The 23,528-nt window shown below is 44.3% G+C and overlaps 1 pseudogene; it reads left to right on the forward strand.

Moving 5' to 3' along the window:
• Positions 1–16,356: 16,356 nt before the first annotated feature.
• On the forward strand, positions 16,357–22,908 carry LOC101026804 (annotated as a pseudogene).
• The last annotated feature ends 620 nt before the right edge of the window (positions 22,909–23,528 follow it).

Genomic DNA, 23,528 nt, shown 5'->3' on the forward strand with positions numbered 1-23,528 from the left:
AAAAAAAAAAAAAAAGTTGATATCGTGGAAGTAGAGAGTAGAACAGTAGTTACCAGAGATTGGGGAGAGGAAGGAGAAGAGGGGCTTGGAAGCAGTTAGCCAACATGGAAAATTACATTTAAACAGGAGGAATAAATTCTAGTGTTCTGTTGCGCAGTAGGATGACTATAGTTAACATTAAGATATTGTATATTACAAAATAGCTAAAAGGAAGGCTTTTCAATATTGTCACCACAAAGAAGTGATAAACGCATGAGGTGATGGATACACTACCTGATTTGATCATTATACTACATATACATGAATCAGAACATCAAATTTTACCTCATAAATATCTACAATTGCATGTCAGTTTTTTTTTTTGTTTTTTGTTTTTTTTTTTTTAATTTACGAAAACAAATGACAAGAGAAATCAATGAAGTATGTAGTGGAGGGCCAGGCTGAGGCTGAGGAAAATACAGTGCATAACATCTTTGTCTTACTGTTCTCTTTGGATAACTTGAGAACTTCTTTTCTTTTCTTCTTGGTATTTCTTCTTCTTCCGCTTCCTCTTCCTCCTTCTCTTCTCTCTTCTCTTCTCTTCTCTTCTCTTCTCTTCTCTTCTCTTCTCTTCTCTTCTCTTCTCTCTTCTCTCTTCTCTCTTCTCTCTCCTTCTCCTTCTTCTTTTTTTTCTTTTTTTTTTTTTTTAACAGAGTCTCACTCTATTGCCCCGGCAGGAGTGCCGGGGCAGTCTAAGCTCACTGCAACTTCCACCTCCTGGGTCCTGGGTTCAAGCGATTCTCCTGCCTCAGTCTCCTGAGTAGCTGGGATTACAGGTGCGTGCCACCATACCTGGCTACTTTTTGTATTTTTTAGTAGAGATGAGGTTTCACCATGTTGGCCAGGCTGGTCTCGAACTCCTGACCTCAGGTAATTCGCCCTCCTCAGCCTCCCAAAATGCTGGGATAACAGGTGTAAGCCACTGCACCCAGCCTCTTCTTGGTATTTTAAAATGTTGTTACTTTTACTAGAGAGTTTATGAGCTTCAGAATCTAAGGTCACACATTTATTTCTGTTTATCCAGTTTAAGAAAGAGTTTTGCTATTCTGTAAAACAAATTGGGAACCCTTCGATCTTATTTGTAATCTATAATAAAATAACATGGAACTAGAATAGTAATTTTCTTGGACATATAAAAAATAGTAAAATAGAGAAAATAATGTTAAGTGTTAGTATTTTTATTTGTTTATTATTTTTATTTTATTGTCCTGCAAAGTTAGAAGATATATCCCTGGATCTTTGTTAAGTCGAAATTAAACTGTAATAAATGAAACCTTTGCTCACTGGTTCATTTTTTTCCCCAAACATCCACTGAGCATCTGGTCTTTGGAAGGCCCTGGGTCTGTAGTGGAAATGTTAAGTCAGAACCACCTTTACCCATAGGGTGGTAGAGTCTAGGGGCTGCAGTCAAGTAATAAGGTGGTGAGATATCCTCTAAGACCTAGAGGAAAAGTAAGACAGGGATGAGAATATTGGGCTGTAGGTGACAGTGGTCACGTACATCTCCTGAGCCAGGACTTTTGGGGCTTTGAGAAACTGCAGTTCCTTCTGGTGAAGATGAATCCAAAGAAGCTGGGTGGTGCCAGGGTCAGAGCCTCACATAGTTGAGAGAGAAAATCCTGGGATGTAAAACTGCTCTGAGCAGTTCCTTTTGGGTGGTGGATGAACGGAGAAGAGTCCACCTGGGGCAGGAATGGAAGGTGTTCTGCACTCTTGTCTCAGTGCAGTTGAACATAGCACAATAACTAGGTGATAGATGCTCATCTTATGCAAGGGTCTCCTGAGAGATAAGGATCTCATAATAAATAAGCCTATGAATTGATGCCTAGAAGTTAGCTGACTCCATTAGAGAAACATTTTAATTGGGTCATTTTTTATGTAATTTGTACAACACTAAGCAAGGGCTAGAATTTGGTGACGAAATGAATGAAAATCATGATTTGGATGGAAAAGAACCTTGGAGAGAGGGAAGGAGTTGATACTTGACTCATATTCCATGAGCTTTGAGCAGCATCCAGCAGGGAGAAACTCCTGCACATGAAATTTTGAAAATACATCCTCTTAAGAGGGAAAATTTACAGAGTTTTATTTATGAAGCAACATTTGTGACTGATTTGGGATTCCATGTCCCATTGAGCTGCATATTCTGAGATGTACTGGATAATAATGACAACAAAAAATGCTGAGTACACTGTGGTGGGATTTGAGGTCAAATAATATTAGAAATAACAGCCATCTGCCATTCATTAAACTTCTAAATATGCCAGGCCCTAAGCCAGGTGCTTCACTTATATTGCTCATACTCCAGTAGTCCTATTGGACAGGGCTTATCACACCTGCTTCACAGATAAAGAACCCAAGGCTCACAGGGCTTGGGCATTTCCCAGAATCACATGGCTAGTAAGTAACAGGGCTGAAACCAGACTGCTGGTCTGAATTTCTGTAGAGCCCATGCTGTTCCCAATCCTCCCAGCTTGAGGCCAACCTCCTGAATAATACTTCATTTCTCTTCTCAGCACTGTACTATATCTTTCAGGTGACAAAAATAGGAACTCTGAGTCCAAAGTATCAGTAGCAGGCCTAGAGAAGGTGACAATGAGAATCAAACACCATTTCAGGGTGGCCTGTGGACCTTATTAATCCAGGGACCTCCTGTGTCAATCCCCAGGGTTCCTTGAGAGCTGACTCTACCCAGGAGCTGGCACTTCTGTTCAGAGCCAGCACTTCCCCACATTACAGCACCCTTTCCCTGGTTGTCCCCAGTGTTCCCTCCTGTGAAAATCTGGAACCTGGCCTGCTGCATAGCTTGTCACTGTGGTCTCTGCTAAAGGCTGTGCCCAGAACACAGTAGAGAAGCCCAGAATCGCCTGTTCTCCCTGTGACACGGAGCGTGCCTACACCCTGCAGAAGTACTCTGAGTGTTCTGCCCCATTCCGGGAAATCTCTCTTATAGTGGATGTCTAAATATCAGTGCCCAAAGCCACATTTATGTAGAAATTTACGTTGAAAGGGCCATTCAACTTCTCCTCTGCTTTCAAAGGATTTGGTCAGGAGCCAGGGAAGGAGAGCAGACAGGACATCCTCGGCTGGCAAGGGGCGTTAGGAGGATGCAGGGAAGAGCAATTACCAGAGTCCATGAGAGAGACCACATGTGAAATCAAATCCACAGAGCCCCAGGCAGGCTGCCACTCAGCTCTGAATCCAGATTTCAGCCCCGTGGGGGCAGAGACCTGAGGGAGAGAAGTGGGAAGTGGGGAAGGAGGACAGGGCAACAAACAGGGATAGACTTGGGAAATCTGGACACCATCATCATCAACAGGATGTGGCTCTGTGATCTTAATGGGCAGGACTGTTGGCTGAATGCATTAGCGGCATGCTGGACACCTTATGCTCTTTCAAGATTCCCCTCCCTCTGTCAGGAAGAATATGGCTGGCTCCCTGCATCATTCTGGGCGAGCTACTTCTCTTGACAACTCCAGTGGCCCTGTGCACCCTTGCCAGCATCCCAGGGCTGGGATCTGTCTTTATGCCTACTGGGGCTGGTGAATTATCCCCTGGGGACTCTCCATAGAGGTTGGGCTATGTGTGTGGGTTGCTGACTGATGATCAACAGCTGAGACTCACCAGGAATGCCAATGATCAGTGGAAGGTGGTAGTGGGGCTGCATGGAGGGGAAATTGGAGGAAGAGTGCCCTGGGACTAATCAGCTCAGACTCTGCAGATGAAGGGTTTGTGTGGACATGCCTTGAAAATAATCCAGCTGGTATCCCTGACTCATATGGCCTCCTGTGTCTTCTGAGCTCTTGGCACACAAGGGGACAGGTGTCTTGAGGTGTAATCACTGGCCCGTGTTGCCACCAGACACTGTCCGGGGTAGAGGGCTGGCCAAAGGTGTGGACATGGGCAAGTTGGATGGAAACCCTGTGGAGATTGCAACCTTCATTGTTAAACTGACAGAACATGTGGGGTCCAATGCAAAAAGCATCATGCACCGTCCTGCTGGGAGCATCCTCACCTCCAAGACACTGTTTGGGCCTGAGGAGAAGTCATCTGCAGTGACCCTGTCATGGTATTTTCCACAACAATTCTGAACTGAAGTGAGCACAGGTAAGGGAACTGTGGGTTTCTTTATGAAGGCAGGAGGCCCACACAGGGGCCGGTTCCACACTTTGAATCAGCGAATTCCCATGCCTGATAATTTCATTCATACAGTCATTCATTCATTCATTCATTCATCCAGCAAATTTATTGAATACATGCTGAGGAAATATGAGGTAACAAAACAATGTGACAAGGCCCTTAATCCAGTCTGTGGGGGATGTAGGGGAGATGGTGAGGTGGTATGAGTCACTCATCTGAGTTAAGGAGGCCAGGAAAGTAGAGCCATACTTGGGGACAGGCCTTGCACGAGAAAGAGAGGGACAGCCTATGACCAGGTCAGCAAGCTGGCCTTCTATGACACTATTGATCTGATTTTCTTCCTCGATGCTGCCTGTGTGTGAAAGCAACTGCCACTTTCTGTGCCCACCTGCCTTTGTTAATAGGGAAAGTGCTCATGGTTGGCAGATGCTTACTTCTGCTCACTTCAAGTCACTTCTACTGAAGGAACGGTTTTACTGCAAAAGCACAGGAAGAAACTTTTGGGGATGATGAATATATTTTGCACCTTCACTGTGGTTATAGTTTCATGGGACTATGTATTTGTCAAAACTCTCTGAATTGTTTCTCAGTATTTCAGAGAAAAAGTAAGCACGAAACAAGGAAAGATATAGATTACCTGATTAAAATTTTAAACAAACAAACAAATAAAGATTGTATCCAATTATAGCAGAATAAACATTCCTCTCAAGTGTGCATAAAATATTTACCAAGATAGATGGTATTCTGGGCCATAAAACAAATCTTACAAATTGAAAATATTAGAAATAATAAAAAGCATATTCTTGAAGATGCTTCTTGAAGATCATAAGGTAGTTAAGCTCAAAATCAAATACAAAGATAACTGAAAAATGCTCAAATATTGTAAATTTTAAAATATGCTCCTAAATAACCTATGGATCAAAGAGGGAGTCTTAGGAGAATTTTAGAATATACATCAAGTTGAATGAAAATAAAAATATAAGTACAAAAATTTGAGGGATTCAGCTAAAGTAGTCCTTGGGGGAAAATGTATAGCATATTTTAAATATTTATATTAGAAAATAAAATCTAAAATCAATAACCAAAACTTCCACTCTAGGAAACTAAAGAAAGAGGAGCAAGTTGAATTTAAAGGAATTGAAGAGGATCCCACCTTCCTCCCTTCCCAAACTCCCACCTCTTCCCTCCTTCCTCCCTCCCCACCATCCTAGAACACACACACACACACACACACACACACACACACACACACACATCATTTTACAACAGGTTCTTTTTATTTTGATCACCATGGGGTGTACCCTGTGGGGTGTAAAATGTACTGTAGACCCTGTTGGCTATTTATTTGGGGTTAGACCTCTGGAAACTTTTCAGGTAAATCCGAGTTCTCTGGTCTTGCCCTGAAATTACTGGTTGCCCAGGGAGGTTTTTTGTTTTTTGTTTGTTTTCCTGGAATTCCTGAAAAGGTTTCCTTTTCCCTTCCTGGTGGTCTTAGGAACCTGAAAGGACAACAGGGAGATCACAGAAGGGGACTGCTTTTGGGGAAGAGGATGAAGGAGGGGTGGGAACAGGGGCTTCAGGAGAAGGGGTACAGGCTGGGGTGGGGTTGTGCCAGGCGAGGACAGGTAGGAGTCTTGGGAGGGAGCAGTCAAGGGGAAAACTAAGAGGAGCTTCTCTCACATTGATAGGACTTAGACCTAGTTTGACAGGGGGCCTTCCTGTTCCTTGCCTCTTTGGGGTTGTCAGGTGGTTGTTCTTTGGCACCTGGGCTGGAGATTTGTGGTTTCCTGGTCATCTTCACCATGTCAGTGTCACTCAATCGTCTACTCCACACCTCCTGGCCTCCTTATATATACGCTCCCTTCCACAGTGACAATAGGCCATATCCATGAGCTTTGATGGATCAGCAAGCCACTGCCCAGCCAATGGTGGCTCTGAGGGGTGAGAGGCTTAGACATGACAAAGCACCACAAGGACATTGTCATGGGTGGGAGAGGGGAAGGTGCATGGGGAGAGGGAAGAGGGGAGTCTGATGACAAAGCCAGGATGCTCTGATTGAAGAAAAAGGGGACATTTCTTTAGCACTCCTAAAGAACTTTCCCAAACTGAGTAGCGGTGCTCCTTTCCTCCCATGTTCAACTTGGGTGGGTCACATGGCAGGGAGAGAGTAATTCCTCTAAGCCTTTTCCCAAAGTCACCCCATTTCAGTGCTTCCTTCTGTGTTCTCCCACCATTATCTAGTTTTTGTATGTCTTACCAGAAATCTCTCCAAGGTAATCTGACTGTGTTTAAATATATGTGTAGATGTGAATCATCCTACTTTCCTCCTAAAAATTTCTCTTATGCATCTTGAGGACCACTCACTTGCATACTACCAAGGAACTTTTCCATATTACCTATGGAAAAGTATCTTTAGAAGTCTCCTGGGGTTTCAGTTTTCCCCAGTCTGAAATCACGGCGTTCAAGCTGTCAAACTCCAGTGAACACGCTTGTTCCACTGGATATCTTATGTGTCTTCTTTCAACTGTGGGGTCATGCTCATCTCAGTAGATGTAGTACCCAGGCATGGATTTTAACAGTGTAGAGTGAATGAGGCAGATTTTCATGCCAGAAATTATGCAGGATATTTGCATGTAGGAAACTAAAACCTAAGACTGACGAGTTCATGGAACAGGGCAGTGTTGAGACTAGTTCAACAATGTGCCTGAGGTTCTGTCCAGTGTAATAGGTTTTTTTTAAAAGGCCTTCATATTGGAAAGGGACAAATAAAACTGTCTTTATCTGCAGAAAATAAGAGTATACAGAGACAATTCTATCTATCTAAAAAAAGCTTCTAAAACTAATAAGAGTTTAGCAATGTCGCTAGATATAGATCATTATACTTGTGGTTTTATACTAGCAGTGAGCAACTGGCAATTGAGACAAAACCAACGCAATTTAAAATAGCATTAGACAATAAATATTAAGTGGATAAATATGACAGAAGATGTATCAGATCGATCAATTGAAAACTATAAAACATTAGGGAGATAAATTTAATGAGGATCTAAGTAAGCAGAGACATAAACTTTATTCATGAGTCAAAAGACTGAATATTAAGATGTCACTTGCCCTCAAAGTTTTTGATAGATTCAATGCAATAAAAATCAAAATTCCAGAATTGTTTAAACATAAATTGAGAGGCTGACTCTAACATTCATATAGAAGTGTAAAGGCCCTAGAATAGCCAAGAAAACTTTAAAAAATAGAACAAAGTTGGGGGAGTTACCCTACTTCATTTCAAGGCTTATAAACTAACAATGATCAGTATAATGTGGAATTGTCATAATTATAGCAGTGTATCAATGGAAGAGAATAAAGTCCAGGAATGGATCCACATATATATGCATATATAGACAACTAATTATTGATAAAGATGCAAATGAAGATCAGAGGAGAGAAATGATAGTGTATTCGACCATTTGATCTGAAACAATTGGATATCCATATGCAAAACTAAATTGCAGTCCACACTCTATCTATCTATCTATCTATCTATCTATCTATCTATCTATCTATCGAATCTATCAATCAAGGGAGAGAGAGAAAGAAAGATATTTTAAGGAATTGTCTCAGGTGACTGAGGTCTGATAATTCAAAATCTGCAGGACAGGCCAGCAGGCTAGAAACCGATGCAGCGTTTTGATGTTCCAATCTTGTGGTAGAATTCCTTCTCCAGGAAACCTCGGTCTTTTAAGACCTTCAACTGATTGGATGAGGCGCACCCACATTATGGAGGTAAAATGCTTTACTTAAAATCAACTGATTGTAAATGTTGATCACATGTACAAAATACCTTCACAGCAACAGCTAGGCTAGTGTTTGACCACACAACTGAGTACTATAGCCTAGAAAAGTTGACACATAAAACTAACCATTGCACATACCTTGCCCCATACAAAAATGTAACTCAAAATGAATCGTAGCCCTAAATGTCAAAAATACTTTTTTTCTAGGAGAAAGCAGAAGAAAAGTTTTACAACCTGGGGTTATGTCTTAGTCAGCTTTGGCTTCCATAACAAAATGGCATGGATTATTTAGCTGAAGCAACAGAAACTATTTTTTTTCACAGTTTTGGAGACTAAAAGTTACAGGTAAAGGACTGGAGGGGTGGGTTTATTATTCCCAGCTTGTAGATGGCCCGTTCTCATTATGTTCATTCTTGTCCTTTCATCTGTATATGTGCATAGAGAGAGGGAGAAAGGGGGGGGGAGAGAGAGAGAGAGAGAGAGCACTCATGCAAGCACAAGAGTGCTTTCTTGTGTCCATTCTTATAACCACACTAATCCTGTGGAATCGAGGCCCCACCCTTATGACTTCTTTTAATATTAATTACTTTCTTAGAGGCCCCATCTCCAAATAGAGACACCCTGGGGCCGAGGGCTTCAAAATATGAATTTGATAGAGGACATAACCATTAGCAAAGAATAAACACATAGATTAATAAAACAGAATAGAGCTCAGAAACAGACTGGCACATATATAGTCAGGTGAATTGCAACAAAGGCAATAATGGTAAAAGTATAGTTTTTTCCAACAAGTGGTGCCTGAACAATTGGACATCTAGACACAAATAATAATAATAATAACCTAGACATATCCTGACAAATTTCACAAAAATCAACTCAAAATACATCATAGATCTAATGCAAAATGCAAAAACCATACAACTTCTATAAGAAAGCATAAGATAAAATCTACATAAATTTGAGTTTGATGATGAGTTTTAAAATTCAGCACCAAAAGTATCATCAATGAAGGAAAAATTAGCCAAGTTGGACGTTATTAAAATAAAAATCTTATGTTCTGTAAAAGACAGAGTTAACAGAATAAAAACAGAAGCTACAGACTAGTAGAAAACATCTGTAGTACATATATGTGATGAAGAACTTGTCTCTACAATATACACGACTTCTTAAAACTCAACAATAGAAAATAAACGAAAATAGTTGAAGATCTGTACAGACACTACACCAAAGAAGATATATAGAGAAATAAGCATAGTAAAAGTCCTGGACGTCCTTTGTCATTAGAGAATTGTGTACTAAAATCTGAAACCACCATACACCTATTAGAATGTCTAAAATTAAAAAAAGACTAATTGCTAGTGAAGATGTGGAGCAACAGAAACTCTCATTCACTGATGGTGGAAATGCAAAATGGTACAGCCACTTTGGAAGACAGTTTGGAATTTTCTTTAAAAAACTGAGCATAGTCTTACGATAAGATTCAGCAATCCTACTCCTAGGTATTTACCCAACTGATTTGAAAACTTATGCCTACATAAAAATTTGTATGTGAATGTGTACAATAGCTTGTTTCATAATCACCAAAACTACAAGCATCCAAGATGTATTTATTTTGGTGAATGGATAAAAAAACATAGATTAAAAAACAGAATAGAGCCCAGAAATAGACCTGCACACATATATTCAGGTGATTTATAACAAAGCAATATGCTGAAAGTATAGTCATTCCAACAAAAGTTGCATGAAAAATTGGACATCTATACACAAACAATAATAATAATAACCTAGACAAATCTTTAGGTATTTCACAAAGATTAATTCAAACTACATCATAGACCTAATGCAAAATGCAAAAGTTATACAACTTCTATAAGAAAACAAGAGAAAATTTACATAACTTTAAGTTTGGTAAAAAGTTTGTAAATTCAACACGAAAAGCGAAAGTAGCAATGAGCACACGTAGCACTGAGATGTAAATTTCTAGAACCATTTCCCATTAAAAGGAACCAGATCTCTGGAGAAATGGCTTAGTTTAGGACTGGGGCAGAGCATAAACCCAATAAGCCTAGAGCATCTTGTAGTCCTAGAAATGGAGGGCTGAAGAATATGATAAAGGACATCACAGTGTTGTATTCAGCCAAATCCAGACTATGGAAAACTGGAAAGAACACAAGATCTGTTTCTTTCCAACAACAAGAAAACAGTGGCAAGAAAACAGGTCATGTGGAGCGGACCTACAGATGAATGGAAGACTTAAGGGGTATGACCAAAAAATCACTATATAATACTATATTTGGGTACTCATACAAAGAAACACAATTTTTATAAAGTATAAGTCTACCAGATAAGTGTGTAAAACAGTTGAACATTTGATAATCATTTTTTTTAGAAATGAAAATAATATTAGGTTTTTGTTTAATACAAAGTCCCTATCTTTTAAAAATATCATATTGAATTATTTAGAGATGAAATCGTATGATGTCTTAGATTTGCTCCACGTTACTCCAGCAGCTTAGATGCAGGTAGGTGAGTGTCTAACTGGAAACAGCTTTGCCATGTAGTTAAGGTTATTGATGCTGAGTGTCAGATACGCTGGGTTCACTATATTAGTCTCTCTATTAATCTATATGTGTGAGGCTTTCCCTAATAAAACATTTTTATCATAAATATCACTCCACTAAAAGTTAAATCATAAGTGAAACTGATCACTTTGTTGAAACAAATAAATAAGTCACCAAACTGATCCAAAAAGAAAACCTTAGTTAAACTATACAAACTGAAACTATACAAGCTTAAACTATTCAAAGCTCAAGCTACCCTCAAACGTTCCATATTAGTCAGTTTTGGAGGCCGATTCTACTAAATGGTCAGGGGAAACTAACCACCATCTTATCTCAGCTCTTCCAACGCACACAAAATATAGACAATTGTTCATTTCGTTCTCTCAGACGAGCCCTCTTGGATTCAAAAAACAGATGAGGACCACCTCCCACCCCTAATATAAAAAACACATCAAGCAAGCTCTGTTGCATAGCAGCAAATATCATGTGTAAATTAGTATAATATTAAATGAACATACAGGCTCTGCCCAAGGAAAGAGAATATGATTCCACATTAGGAAAAAAAGTTTCATTGTAATTCTTTACATACAAACTAGAGTAGAAAAAAATTCGATTGTGTCAATTGGTACAGAAAAAGCTTTTGAAAGAAATTCTATGAGTTCGTGGTAAAAATATTTAGTTAACCTATATTGAAAGATAACTTCTATTTCCTAAAATCAACAGCAAATAAATGTGAAACGTTCAAAGAATTATTAATGTCAGGAACAAGAAGTAGATGTAGGCTATTATCTCTGTGTTTTAAATCATCATTGAGACACAAAGGCAGAGCTATAAGTATTAAAATAAATAAGCTGTGTGAATATTGGAAAAATACATAATGTTTAGTGATGATACCAGTATCAGTCTTGAAAATTCAAAGGAATAGGCAAGTGGAATATTCAGGTGAATGGGCTTTCAGAAAGAGGTGTGTAACAGATTACCATAGCAAAATCAAAATGTTTGACATGCAAAAGTAATACTTAATTAGAACAAATAATAGAAAATATGCCATTTGCAATAGTAACAAAATCCAATAATTACCTGCAAAGAATCCTAACAAAAATGTATAAGGTCTTTCTAGAGGCAACTATCAAAGTATACTGACAGATTCAGGTTAAAAGGGTCTGAAATAAAGAGGAGCATAACCTATTCATTAATGGGGAACAGAACATTGTAAAAATGTCAATTATACTTAAATTATTTACAGTTTAGTGCCTTACCTGTAGCCGCCACAATTACCATCAAATTTGGGCTGCTATTCTCTGCTTCCCAAATTAACCCTGGAAAATTATAGAAGGGAAAAAGAAAGAGAAAAAAAAAATATCAGCAAAAAAATCTAAACAACAAAACAGAGAAAGCCCTGGGTAAGACTGAAGACTATGTTGAACTGATACTTGTGTTTGGGACAGTGTTGGTTGGAAGAGGGTCGGCAGCAGAGATGTAGGGTAGGTCTGTAGCCTGCCTATACGGCAGATGACTGAACGAATAAACTAAACATTTTTAAATTTCCACCTCACTTCATTGCACAATCTGAAACACCACCTCAAAACACAATGCCAGTAGCCCCAGAGTAATACCAGGACACCAGGAAAACTGTGTTGGTTAAGGCAGTATGGCTCCGGAGTTCTGCTAATAACAGTGTGTAACCAACATAGTGGGAAAGGATTTGCGTTTTAAAAAATTGTTTCAACAGAATATAAAGAATGGAACAGAAACAGAATAAAATGTCAGAGTAAATCATGCATACTAAGGGTAGGCATTCTTTCACATAAATAAATACATATATTGCTACCTACATATGTACTTGGAAAATACATAAAACATATTTCTTTGATGGAGAGAATGAATCATTTAGGACAAAATGTTTGCAAAGTCTACCTCTGGCTGGGGAGGAACCCCTGTGAGAAAGTGTGTGTCTTCTCCCAGAGGTCATTACAATCACGGGTGCTGCAGCTCCCCAGGGACCATCTGGCCTTGGACCCATAACCATGCTCTGCAAGGGGTACAGCTGGGCAAATGCTCAGAGGTGACAGAAACAGAGCATCTCCCACCCATCACTTCATCAAAGAGCCAGCAGCCAGGAGGAGGACTCTCCTGAGTGAGGACTGAGGGTCCAACTGCCCCCACAGAGAGGGGCCACAGAATCCAGCTCAGTCCCTTCTGTCAGCCCTGGAAGACCCTGGCAATGTTGTCACCCTGACCACATTTCTCAGAGTCAGAAACTTGGTCTGAGGGAAACAGACACCATCAACAGAGAACAGGGGCCCAGGCTCTGCCAGGCATCAATGTCAATAAGGAAGGAGACCACTACTATTCTTGCTGCCCTCTTTCTCCCACCTTGCCTAGTTCACAAGACAAAAGAGATAAAGCAAAAAGTTAGAAAGAAACAAAAGTAAGATAAATAGCCAGACAACCTTGGCACCACCACCCGACCCTAGGAGTTAAAAAAAAGTAATAATAACATCAACCCCTGACCTAAACTACTTGTGTTATCTGTAAATCCCAGATACTGTATGAAAAAAGCACTGTAAAACTTTTTGTTCTGTTAGCTGATGCATGTAGCCCCCAGTCACGTTTCCCACGCTTCCTCGATTTATCACGACCCTTTCATGTGGACCCCTTAAAGTTGTAAGCCTTTTAAACGGCCAAGAATTTCTTTTTCAGGGAGCTCGGCTCTTAAGGCGCGAGTCTGCGGACTCTCCCGGCCTAATAAAAAACCTCTTCCTTCTTTAATCCGGTGTCTAAGGATTTTTGTCTGTGGCTTGTCGTGCTACATCAGGACCCTGAGAAATGACAGGCTTCCCCACCCCCACCCCCACCCCCACCACGACCCACAGTGCCATGATCCCCATCGCCACCCCCAACCCCATCCTCAACACCAAGACCGCCACCCCGCACCGCCACTCCCACCCACATTAAGGCAGGATCTGGTTCCACCCTTTCTGTCAACCCAGAGAAGCGCCAGGTGGCCCGGATGTGATGCCACTGACTTGTGCATTGGAGGTCAGAGAGAAGCCAGGTTCTTGGGTTTAGGGGCAGCTTGAGGTCGATGGAAGGAAGCAGGCCCAGGCTCTGTGAGGGGTCAAGGCGAGAGGCTGAGAGAGGTCTGAGGACACCCCACCCCAGATAGAGAGCCCCAAATAATCCAGCACCGCTCCTGCTGCCAGCCCTGGAACACCCAGGAGCAGACTTCTCAGGCAGGGCAGCCCCCAGCCCCCGGCAGCTTAAGCCCCAGGGTATTCTGGAGACAGAAGCTGGTGTGACCAGGAAAGGGCTGGTTAGGAGAGGGCAGCGTCCAGGCTCTGCCAGGCATTAACATCAGGAACGTAATGGAGGGCTGAGGGCCCCTCTCCTCTATTCCCATCCCCTACCACATCCCCATTCCCATCTTCATTCCCAACCCCATCATCACCCCCATTCCCCAACAGCACCCTCATCCTCCCCAGCCCCCACCATCCTCATCCCTACCCCATCCCCACCCTCATCTCCCCAACCCTTACCCACCTATAGCCCCATCCTGGCAGAATCCGGGTCTGCCCCTGCTGTCAACCCAGGGAAGCCCCGGGCCGGATGTGACGCCACTGATTTGCGCATTGGAGGTTAGAGAGAAGCGAGCTTCTTGGTCTGACCAGCAGCTTTGGATTGGTAGAGGGAAGCAGGCCCAGACTCTGTGAGGAAGCAAGATGAGAGCTGAGGGAGGGCTCAGGATGCCCCCATCCCAGATAGAGGGCCCCAAATAATCCAACTTCGCCCCTGCTGCCAGCCCTGGACCACCTGGGGGCAGACTTCTCAGTCAGGGCCACTCCCAGCACCCTGCCAACCCCATCACTTAAGCTGCAGGGGACTCTGGAGTCAGAGCAGGGCTGCTTAAGAGAGGGCAGGGCCCAGGCTCTGCCAGGCATCAAAGTCAGGACCCTAAGTTAGGGCTGAAGGCCCCCTACTTCCATTCCCATCCCCCACTCCATCCCCTTTTCCATCTGCACTCCTAACCCCATTCCCTACCAGAACTCCCATCCTCCCCAGCCCCCACTACCCTCACCCCACCCTCATCTATCCCACCCTCACCCCTGTATCCCTACATGCTGGTAGAATCCAGTTTCGTCCCTGCTTTCAACCCAGGGAATCCCCAGGTACCCAGATGTGACACCACTGACTTGCACATTGGGGGTCAAAAAGAAGTGAAGACCTGGCTCTGAGTGGTGGCTTCAGATTGGCGGAGGGAATCGGGCCCAGGCTCTGTGAGGAGGCAAGGTGAGACTCTAAGGGAGGACTCAGGAGGCCCCCACCCCAGATAGAGGGCCCCAAATGATCCAGCACTACTCTTGCTGCCAGCCCCAAGTTATCTGGGGGCGGACTTCTCAGTCTGGGTCACCCCCTGCACCCTGCCAACCCCTGTGGCTTAAGCCGCAGGGGACTCTGGAGTCAGAGTTTCGTGTGACTAAGGCAGGGCTGGTTAGGAGAGGGCAGTGCCCAAGCTCTGCCAGGCATCAACGTCAGGACCCTAAGTGAGGGCGGAAAGCCCCCAACCCCCAATCCCATCCCCCACTCCATCCCCATTTCCATCTGCACTCCTAACCCCATCCCCACCCCCATCCCCCACCAGAACCCCCATCCCCCACCAGAATCCCTATCCTGCTCGCTGCCCACCACCTTCATCCCTCCCCCCACCATTCCCTTCTTCCCCACCCCGACCCCCATCCTCAGCTTCCCACCCCCCCACACCCTGGCAGAATTCGGTTCTGCTCCTGCTTTCAACCCAGGGAATCCCTGGGTGACCAGATGTGATGCCACTCTCTTGCGCATTTGAGGTCAAGAGAGAAGCAAGGGCCTCCCTCTCAGGGGCAGTTGGAGATCAGCCAAGGGCAGCGGGCCCCAGCTCTGTGAGGAGGCAAGGTGAGATGCTGAGGGAGGACTGAGGAGTATCTCACCCCTGGTAGCGACCCCAAATAATCCAGTGCCACCTCTCCTGCTGCTAGCTCTGGACCATCCAGGGCAGGACTCCTTAGGCTGGGCAATCCCCAGTCCCCCACCACTTAAGCCGCAGGGGACTCTGGAGACAGAGCTTAGTATGACCAGGGCAGGACTGGTTAGGAGAGGACAGCTCCCAGGCTCTGCCAGGAAACAACGTCAGGAACCTAAGGGAGAGCTGAGGTTACCCCCACCCCAAACTCCATTCTCATCTCTACCTCCATCCCCCACCTACACCCCCATTCCCACACCCATCCCTACTGGCAACTCTATCCCACATCTCCCACCTGCTCCTGGCAGAATCCGGATCTGCCCCTGATTTCAACCCAGGGAAGCCCTGGGTGGCCAGATGTGATGCTGCTGACTTGTACATTGTGGGTCAGAGAGAATTAAAATCAAGGGCATGGTTCCGAGGAGCCGATTGAGATCAGCAGAAGGGAATGGGTCCGGGCTCTGTGAGGAGGCAAGGTGAGACCATGAGGAGGGAATGAGGAGGCCCTCACCCAGATAGAGGACCCCAAATAATCCAGCACTGCCTCTGCTGCCAGCCCTGGACCACCCGGGGCAGACTTCTCAGGCTGGACCGTCCGCCCTCCCCACTGCCACTTAAGCCACAGGGGACTCTGGAGTCAGACCTTGGTGTGACCAGGGTAGGGCCAGTCAGGAGAGGGCAGGGTCCAGGCTCTGCCAAGCATCAAAGTCAGGATCCTGAGAGAGAATTGAAGGCCCCCACCCCAATCCCTATACCCATCCCTAACCCCATACCCACCCTACTTACATTCCCATCCCCATCCCCATCCCTACACCCAACCCCATCTTTGCAGCATCTGTTTCTTTCTCTGCAGTCAACCCACAGAAGCCCCAGGAATGACAGACAGGCACGCTGATCCTGACATCCACATCCAGGACTGAAGGAGGGAAGGGGCTTAGTATCATGAGCAGGGCCTCAGGGGAGTCTCTACTCCTACTCTGCTGGGAGTAGAGGGAGGCCTCAGAGGACGCAGGTCCTCAGGATAGGGGGTCCACTCCCCCCCGTCTGAGACTGAGGCACCTCCTCTTTCGTCCTTGGGAATCGGAGAGATGGAGACTCAGGTCAACAGAGGGTGGGGCCCAACCCTGCCAGGATCAAGGAGAGGAAGAAGAGGGAGGACTCAGCGTACCTTGGAGTCCAGATCAATGGGGACCTTGGCCCTGGGAGGTCCAGTACACAGTGGCCACCTGTAGCCCATGCTTGCTGCACCTTCTGGGTGACAGAGAGGAGAGGGCTGTGGTCAGAGCAATGGTGACTCAGGTCAACAGAGGGAGTAGTCCCAGGATCCGCAGGCCCCAATGTGTGCCCCATTCATGAAGATTGGGGATGCCTCTGCTCAGAAAGAAGGGACCCCACAGAGTCTGACTGTCTCCTGATTTTTGCTCAGAGGGGACCAGATCAGGGATGGCCCTATGTGCCAACCTCATTTGTGCCACAGGAAAGAAGTTGAGGAGCCCTCAGGGAGATGGGGTGTTGCAGTAAAGGGGAGCTATCTGCTCATCTCAGGGAGTTTCAGGTTGAAGAATGGCAGGCCCCATCAGGATGAAGAGTAACCCACAGGAGGCCATAGGAACACTCACCCCAGAACCAAAGGGGTCATACCTGAACACCCCATGTAGGGGTGACAGGATGTGACTCCATCTCATTCCTGTTTTCAGATCTCAGGGAGGTGAGGAACTTGTTCTCAGAGGGTGACTCAGGTCAACACAGGGGCCACCATCTGGCCGATAGGATCTGTCAGTAGTTCCCAGGATCTGTCAGTAGTTCTGGTGAGGAACATGAGGGAGGATTGAGGGCACCCTTGGGCCAGAACACAGATGAGGACCTCACAGAAATCTGCCCTGCCCCTGCTATCACTCCAGAGATCATTGGCAGGGCTGTCTGCTGAGGTGTCCCCCACCCCACTTACCCTGGGATCATTGGTGTCAGTGGTGTCACCTTGGTCTGAGGGGTCTGCACTCAGGTCAGTAGAGGGAGCGTCTTAGGCCCTGCCAGGAGACAAGGTGAGTACCAAGCAGGTTCCTCACCCAGGACACATGGATTCCAATGGATTTCAGCATCTCTTGCTGTCCTTCCCAGGAGGACCTGGGCACAGTGTGGCCAGATGTGAGTCTCCTTATGTCCTGTTCCCTATCAGGGATGTGAGCTCTTAATCCGAGTTTCTCAGGCCAGCAAAAGGGTGGGATTCAGGCCTTGCCAGGAGAAGGGTAATGGCCCTGCATGAGCACAGAGGGGACCATCCACCACAGGAGGGTGGAGACCTCACAGATTCCAGCTTGCCCTCCTGTTAGCACTGGGGTCCTGAGGCTGTGCTTGCAGTCTGCACCCTGAGGGTCCATGCATTCCTCTTCCAGGAGCTCCGGGAAACAGACACTGAGGCCTTGGTCTGAGGCAGTGCCCTCCGGTCACAGAGCAGAGGAGATGCAGATGTCTAGTGCCAGCAATGAATGTTTGCCCTGAATGCACACTAATGGCCCCCACCGCCCCAGAACCCATGGGCCTCACCCTCTCTACCATCAGTTTTGCAGAATCAGCCTCTGCTTGCTTGTGTACCCTGAGGTGTCCTCTCACTTTTTCCTTCAGGTTCTCAGGGGACAGGCTGACCAGGATCACCAGGAGGTCCCAGAGGATCCCCAGGAGGCCCTAGAGAAGCACCAAAGGAGAAGATCTGTAAGTAAACCTTTGTTAGAGTCTCCAAGGTTCAGTTCTCAGCTGAGGCTCTCACATGCTCCCTCTCTCTCCAGGCCAGTGGGTATCCATTGCCCAGCTCCTGCCCACACTCCTGCCCTGACCAGAGTCATCATGTCTCTTGAACAGAAGAGTCAGCACTGCAAGCCTGAGGAAGGCCTTGAGGTCCAAGAAGAGGCCCTGGGCCTGGTGAGTGTGCAGGCTGCCGCTACTGAAGAGCAGGAGGTTGCGTCCTCCTCCTCTCCTCTGGTCCCAGGCACCCTGGGGAGGTGCCTGCTGCTGGGTCGCCAGGTCCTCTCCAGAGTCCTCAGGAAGCCTCTGCCTTCCCCACTGCCATTGATTTCACTCTATGGAGGTAATCCATTAAGGGCTCCAGAAACCAAGAAGAGGACGGGCCAAGTACCTTTCCTGACCTGGAGTCCGTGTTCTGAGCAGCACTCAGTAAGAAGGTGACTGACTTGATTCATTTTCTGCTTCTCAAGTATTGAGTCAAGGAGCCAGTCACAAAGGCAGAAATGCTGGAGAGTGTCATCAAAAATTACAAGCACTATTTTCCTGTGATCTTCGGCAAAGCCTCCGAGTCCTTGCAGCTGGTCTTTGGCATTGACGTGAAGGAAGTGGAACCCACTAGCAACACCTACACCCTTGTCACCTGCCTGGGACTCCTATGATGGCCCGGTGGTTGATAATAATCAGATCATACCCAAGACGGGCCTCCTGATAATCGTCCTGGGCATGATCGCAATGGAGGGCAAATGCGTCCCTGAGGAGAAAATCTGGGAGGAGCTGAGTGTGATGAAGGTGTACGTTGGGAGGGAGCACAGTGTCTGTGGGAAGCCCAGGAAGCTGCTCACCCAAGATTTGGTGCAGGAAAACTACCTGGAGTACCGGCAGGTGCCTGCCAGTGATCCCGTATGCTATGAGATACTCTGGGGTCCAAGGGCGCTTGCTGAAACCAGCTACTTGAAAGTCCTGGAGCATGTGGTCAGGGTCAATGCAAGAGTTCGCATTTCCTACCCATCCCTGCATGAAGCAGCTTTGAGAGAGGAGGGAGAGGGAGTCTAAGCATGAGTTGCAGCCAGGGTCAGTGGGAGGGGGGCTGGGCCAGTGCATCTTCCAGGGCTCCGTCCAGTAGTTTCCCCTGCCTTATGTGACATGAGGCCCATTCTTCACTCTTTGAAGACAGCAGTCAGCATTCTTAGTAGTGGATTTCTGTTCTATTGGGTGACTTTGAGATTTATCTTTGTTTCCTTTTGGAATTATTCAAATGTTCCTTTTAATGGATGGTTGAATGAACTTCAGCATTCAAATTTATGAATGATAGTAGTCACACACAGTGCTGTTTACATAGTTTAGGAGTAAGAGTCTTGCTTTTTATTCAGATTGGGAAGTGCATTCTATTTTGTGAATTGGGACATAGTAACAGCAGTGGAATAACTATTCATTTAGAAATGTAAATGAGTTAGCAGGAAAATTGATGAGGTAAAGAAATTAAAAAATATTTAATTCTTGCCTTATACTCAGTCTATTCTGTAAATTCTTTTTTAAAAAAATGCATACCTGGATATCCTTGGCCTTTGAGAATGTAAGATAAATTAAATCTGAATAAATAATTCTTCTTGTTCACTGGCTCATTTCATCTCTATGCACTGAGCATTTGCTCTGTGGAAGGCCCTGGGTTAATAGTGGAGATGCTAAGGTAAGCCAGACTCACCCCTACCCACAGGGTAGTAAAGTCTAGGAGCAGCAGTCATATAATTAAGGTGGTGAAATCCCATCTAAGATGTAGAAAAAAAGTAAGAGAGGGGTGAGGGTGTGGTGCTCCAGGTGAGCGTTGTCCAGATTCTCAGAGGGTGTGAGAAAAGCTCATAATGGAAAACTGAACAGTTCTTTTATGATGGTGGATGAACAGAGAAGAGTGGAGTAGGAATGGAAAGTGTCTTGTGTTTTAGTCCCAGTGCTGTTGAACACAGTACAAGAGCTACGTGATGAACACTTATCATCTGAAAACGTTTCCTGAGAGAGAAGCATAAATCTCCCTGGAAAGGAGACCCAGAAGCCACTGGCCAGGTACTTTTCTGCCTGACTGAGAGAACTAGAGCTGACTCTATTAAAAATGAATTCTAGTTAGATTATCTCAAGTGCAGTTTGACCAGTTGTAAGCAAGGTGGTGACAAAATGAATGAAAATAGTTATTTGCATGGAGAAGCATATGGGAGCGAGGGAAGGAGTTGGTCTCTGACTCAAAATCTAGGAACTTTGAACTGAGTCTGGCTGCAGAAAACTCCCGCATACCCAAATTTTGAAGTACATTTTCTAAGAGGTAACCACTTACTAAATTTTATGGATGGAACTTCATTTTTTGTCTAATTATTCCATGTCCTATTGAGCTGTATATTCTCTGATAATTCTTGGAAAAGAAAGACAACAGCAAAATCCCAGAGTCCTAGGGCCTGGGGTCAAATAATATTAGAAATAACAGGCATCTGCCCCTCTTTAAACTTCTAATTTACACTAGGCCCTGAGCCAGGTGTTTCATCTACATTGCATACACTCCAACTGTCCTACTAGACAGGGCTTATCAAATCTGCTTACAGATGAAGAATCAAGGGTCACGGGGCTTGTGAATTGGAGCATAATAACGATATTTCTTGGGTATTTCCCAGGATCACGTGGCTAGTAAGGAACAGGACTGGAACCAGACCCCTGGTCTGAATTCCTTTAGAGCCCATACAGCTCCCACTCCCCGCAGCCCGAGGCTGACCTCCTGACTGGTACTTCATTTCTCTTTTCAGCACTGCACCATGTCGCTCAGGTGACAAAAAAGAAGGACCTTGAGCACAAGATACTAAAAGCAGACCCGGAGGTGACAATGAGAATCAAACACCATTTAGGACTGGTGTATGCTGGGTTCCTCAAGACCTCTCTGCCCAGATACGGTCATTTCTGTCTAGTCCCAGCACTTTCCGGAATTAAAGCACATTTCTCCTGGTCACTTCCATATTATTTGTCTGACTCTGGAACCTGGCCTGCTGAGCAGCTTGTCATTGGTCCCCACAGAGCAGCCTAGAATCACCTGCTTTCTTCCTGACAGGGAGCATTTATTCTCCCTGTAGAAGTCCTCTGGTTGTCCCATCTCTCACTCAGGAAGCCAGGTGATATCAACAACCATTGTGATACAAAAATTCACATGGGACAGTGACTTTTGGACATCTGGATACCACTCTGGTTATCTTCGACACAGTCTCTAAGTGTTTTCCTAAGGGGTTGAGTAGGGTCTGACTTGCCATATTATCTATTAGTTCTTGGGATATCCCCCTGAAGTTGCACGAAGTTTGGAACCACCTTGATACTTGAAATCGGACTTTTACAGGGTGCTTTATTTGGAATTCACCTCTGAACACATGCACAGATGAATGGTCAAAAACCAAAGCTTCCTTCATGAATATTAGGTGAGGAAATACTTTGGAAATCCCAGTGGAACAAACATCTACTTACTGAGGCTAAATTCCTAAATCTCTGGAGTCCCCCAGGAAGTGAAACCTAATTCCTTGGAATACATGCCAGCTCTCATGAAAAAGGAATAATTAAGCAGCCTTCTACTGCCTCTTGTCTGTTTAATTGCTCCACGGAAAAATACTGGCTTTCAGTGTGCCTAGGGGCACCTGACAGGTGTTCAGGCATGTGCAGAGTAGCAGAAACTCATAAGCTATGATTTCGATCAGGAATCAAATGGAGGAAAAAATTCTCAGCCTACTTAGTGGGAGCTAAATGATAAGAACTTATAAAACAGAGAAGGAAATAACAGACACTGGGGTCTACTTGAGTGGGGAGGGTGAGAGGAGGGAAAGAAGCAGAAAAGATAACTATTCTGTGCTGGGCTTAATACCTGGATGGCAAAATCTGTATAACAAATCTGTGTCAAGTGTTTACCTATATAATAAACCTTCTCACGTACCCCCAAACCTAAAATAAAAGTTAAAAAAATAAAGGGTATTGCAAAGATAAGCCTTCCTGCTGAGAATTTCAAGATTCTGGGACAGTTGTGCTCCTATATTAGAAAACATCTGTGACATACTAGATCCTTGAACAAGTTGGAGAACTTCAAGGCAAATTTGGCCTTCTTAGAAACTCCTCCTAGAAACGAGATGGATTGTGTAACACCAAATTATAATAGTTGCTTTTTATTGAGCACTTACTATGTAACAGTTTATGGGGGAAGCTATATTACTTACCCACATCTTGTCTTTCTCTCCTGTCTGGACACATGGGAACAGTAAAGTCCACTTGCAGTTAGGAAGAGTAGTGTGACAACCCCTTACCACTGAAACATGAGCAGCAGCATTGTTTGTCACATCCAGGAATGTGAGAGTGATTGTGCCACTTTCCGCTTTCTCCCTCCTTTCAATGGCAAGACTGGCAGCTTCATCTTGAGATGATGGAATCACAAAGTGGAAGTAGCATGGATCCCTGGGTCACGTGAGAGTGTAGAGCCCCTGGCAAACTGTATCACAACTTATGTATGCATAAAATAAACTTGTGTCATGCCAATCAAATTTCAGCGTTTGTCTGATGCATCAGCTAGCAATTACTTTAATTACCATAGCTACCATTTCTGTTGTTAAGTATAAATATTTTGTATTTCAAAGGTAGTAGTTTGCATATTGTTATTGCAGAAATTATAGAAATTTATATAATTCACAATTTTCCCCTTTACAAAACTCCTCCACAGTTTATCCCCCTCCTTAGAGGTCACAACAATTAACAATCTGGTGTGTATTATTTTAAAACTGACTCTAGGCTATTAATTGACAGATAAGCTATAACAATATATTGCTTTTATTTAATACACAAGAGTGATAACGTACATATTGATCTGCCACTAGCCTTTGTGACTTCATAAAATGGATATGGGATCTTTCCACAACAGTATATATATAGATCTCGCTTTTGAAACTAATTTCTATAATTCTAAAGTAGGCATGCACCATAATTAAACTCTTTCTTCCTAATGGACACCAGTTGTTTCCCATTTGCTGTATGATGAATAGAATAAAATCAACATCTTTGAATATGAATTATTGGGCAAACATTAATGTTTTCTTATAAGAAATATATTAACATGGATGTTGGGTGAAAATGAAAAGGGTATAAATAGTTTAACATTTTATAAATATTTCTGAAATTTCATTGCAAAAATGCTGTACCCATTCACATTCTCATAAAACTCAAAAATGATTTGAAATTATGAAATGTGGACAGGAGATTTCTCCT

Source organism: Papio anubis, chromosome X, assembly GCF_008728515.1.
Source record: "Papio anubis isolate 15944 chromosome X, Panubis1.0, whole genome shotgun sequence".
Lineage (NCBI taxonomy): Eukaryota > Metazoa > Chordata > Mammalia > Primates > Cercopithecidae > Papio > Papio anubis.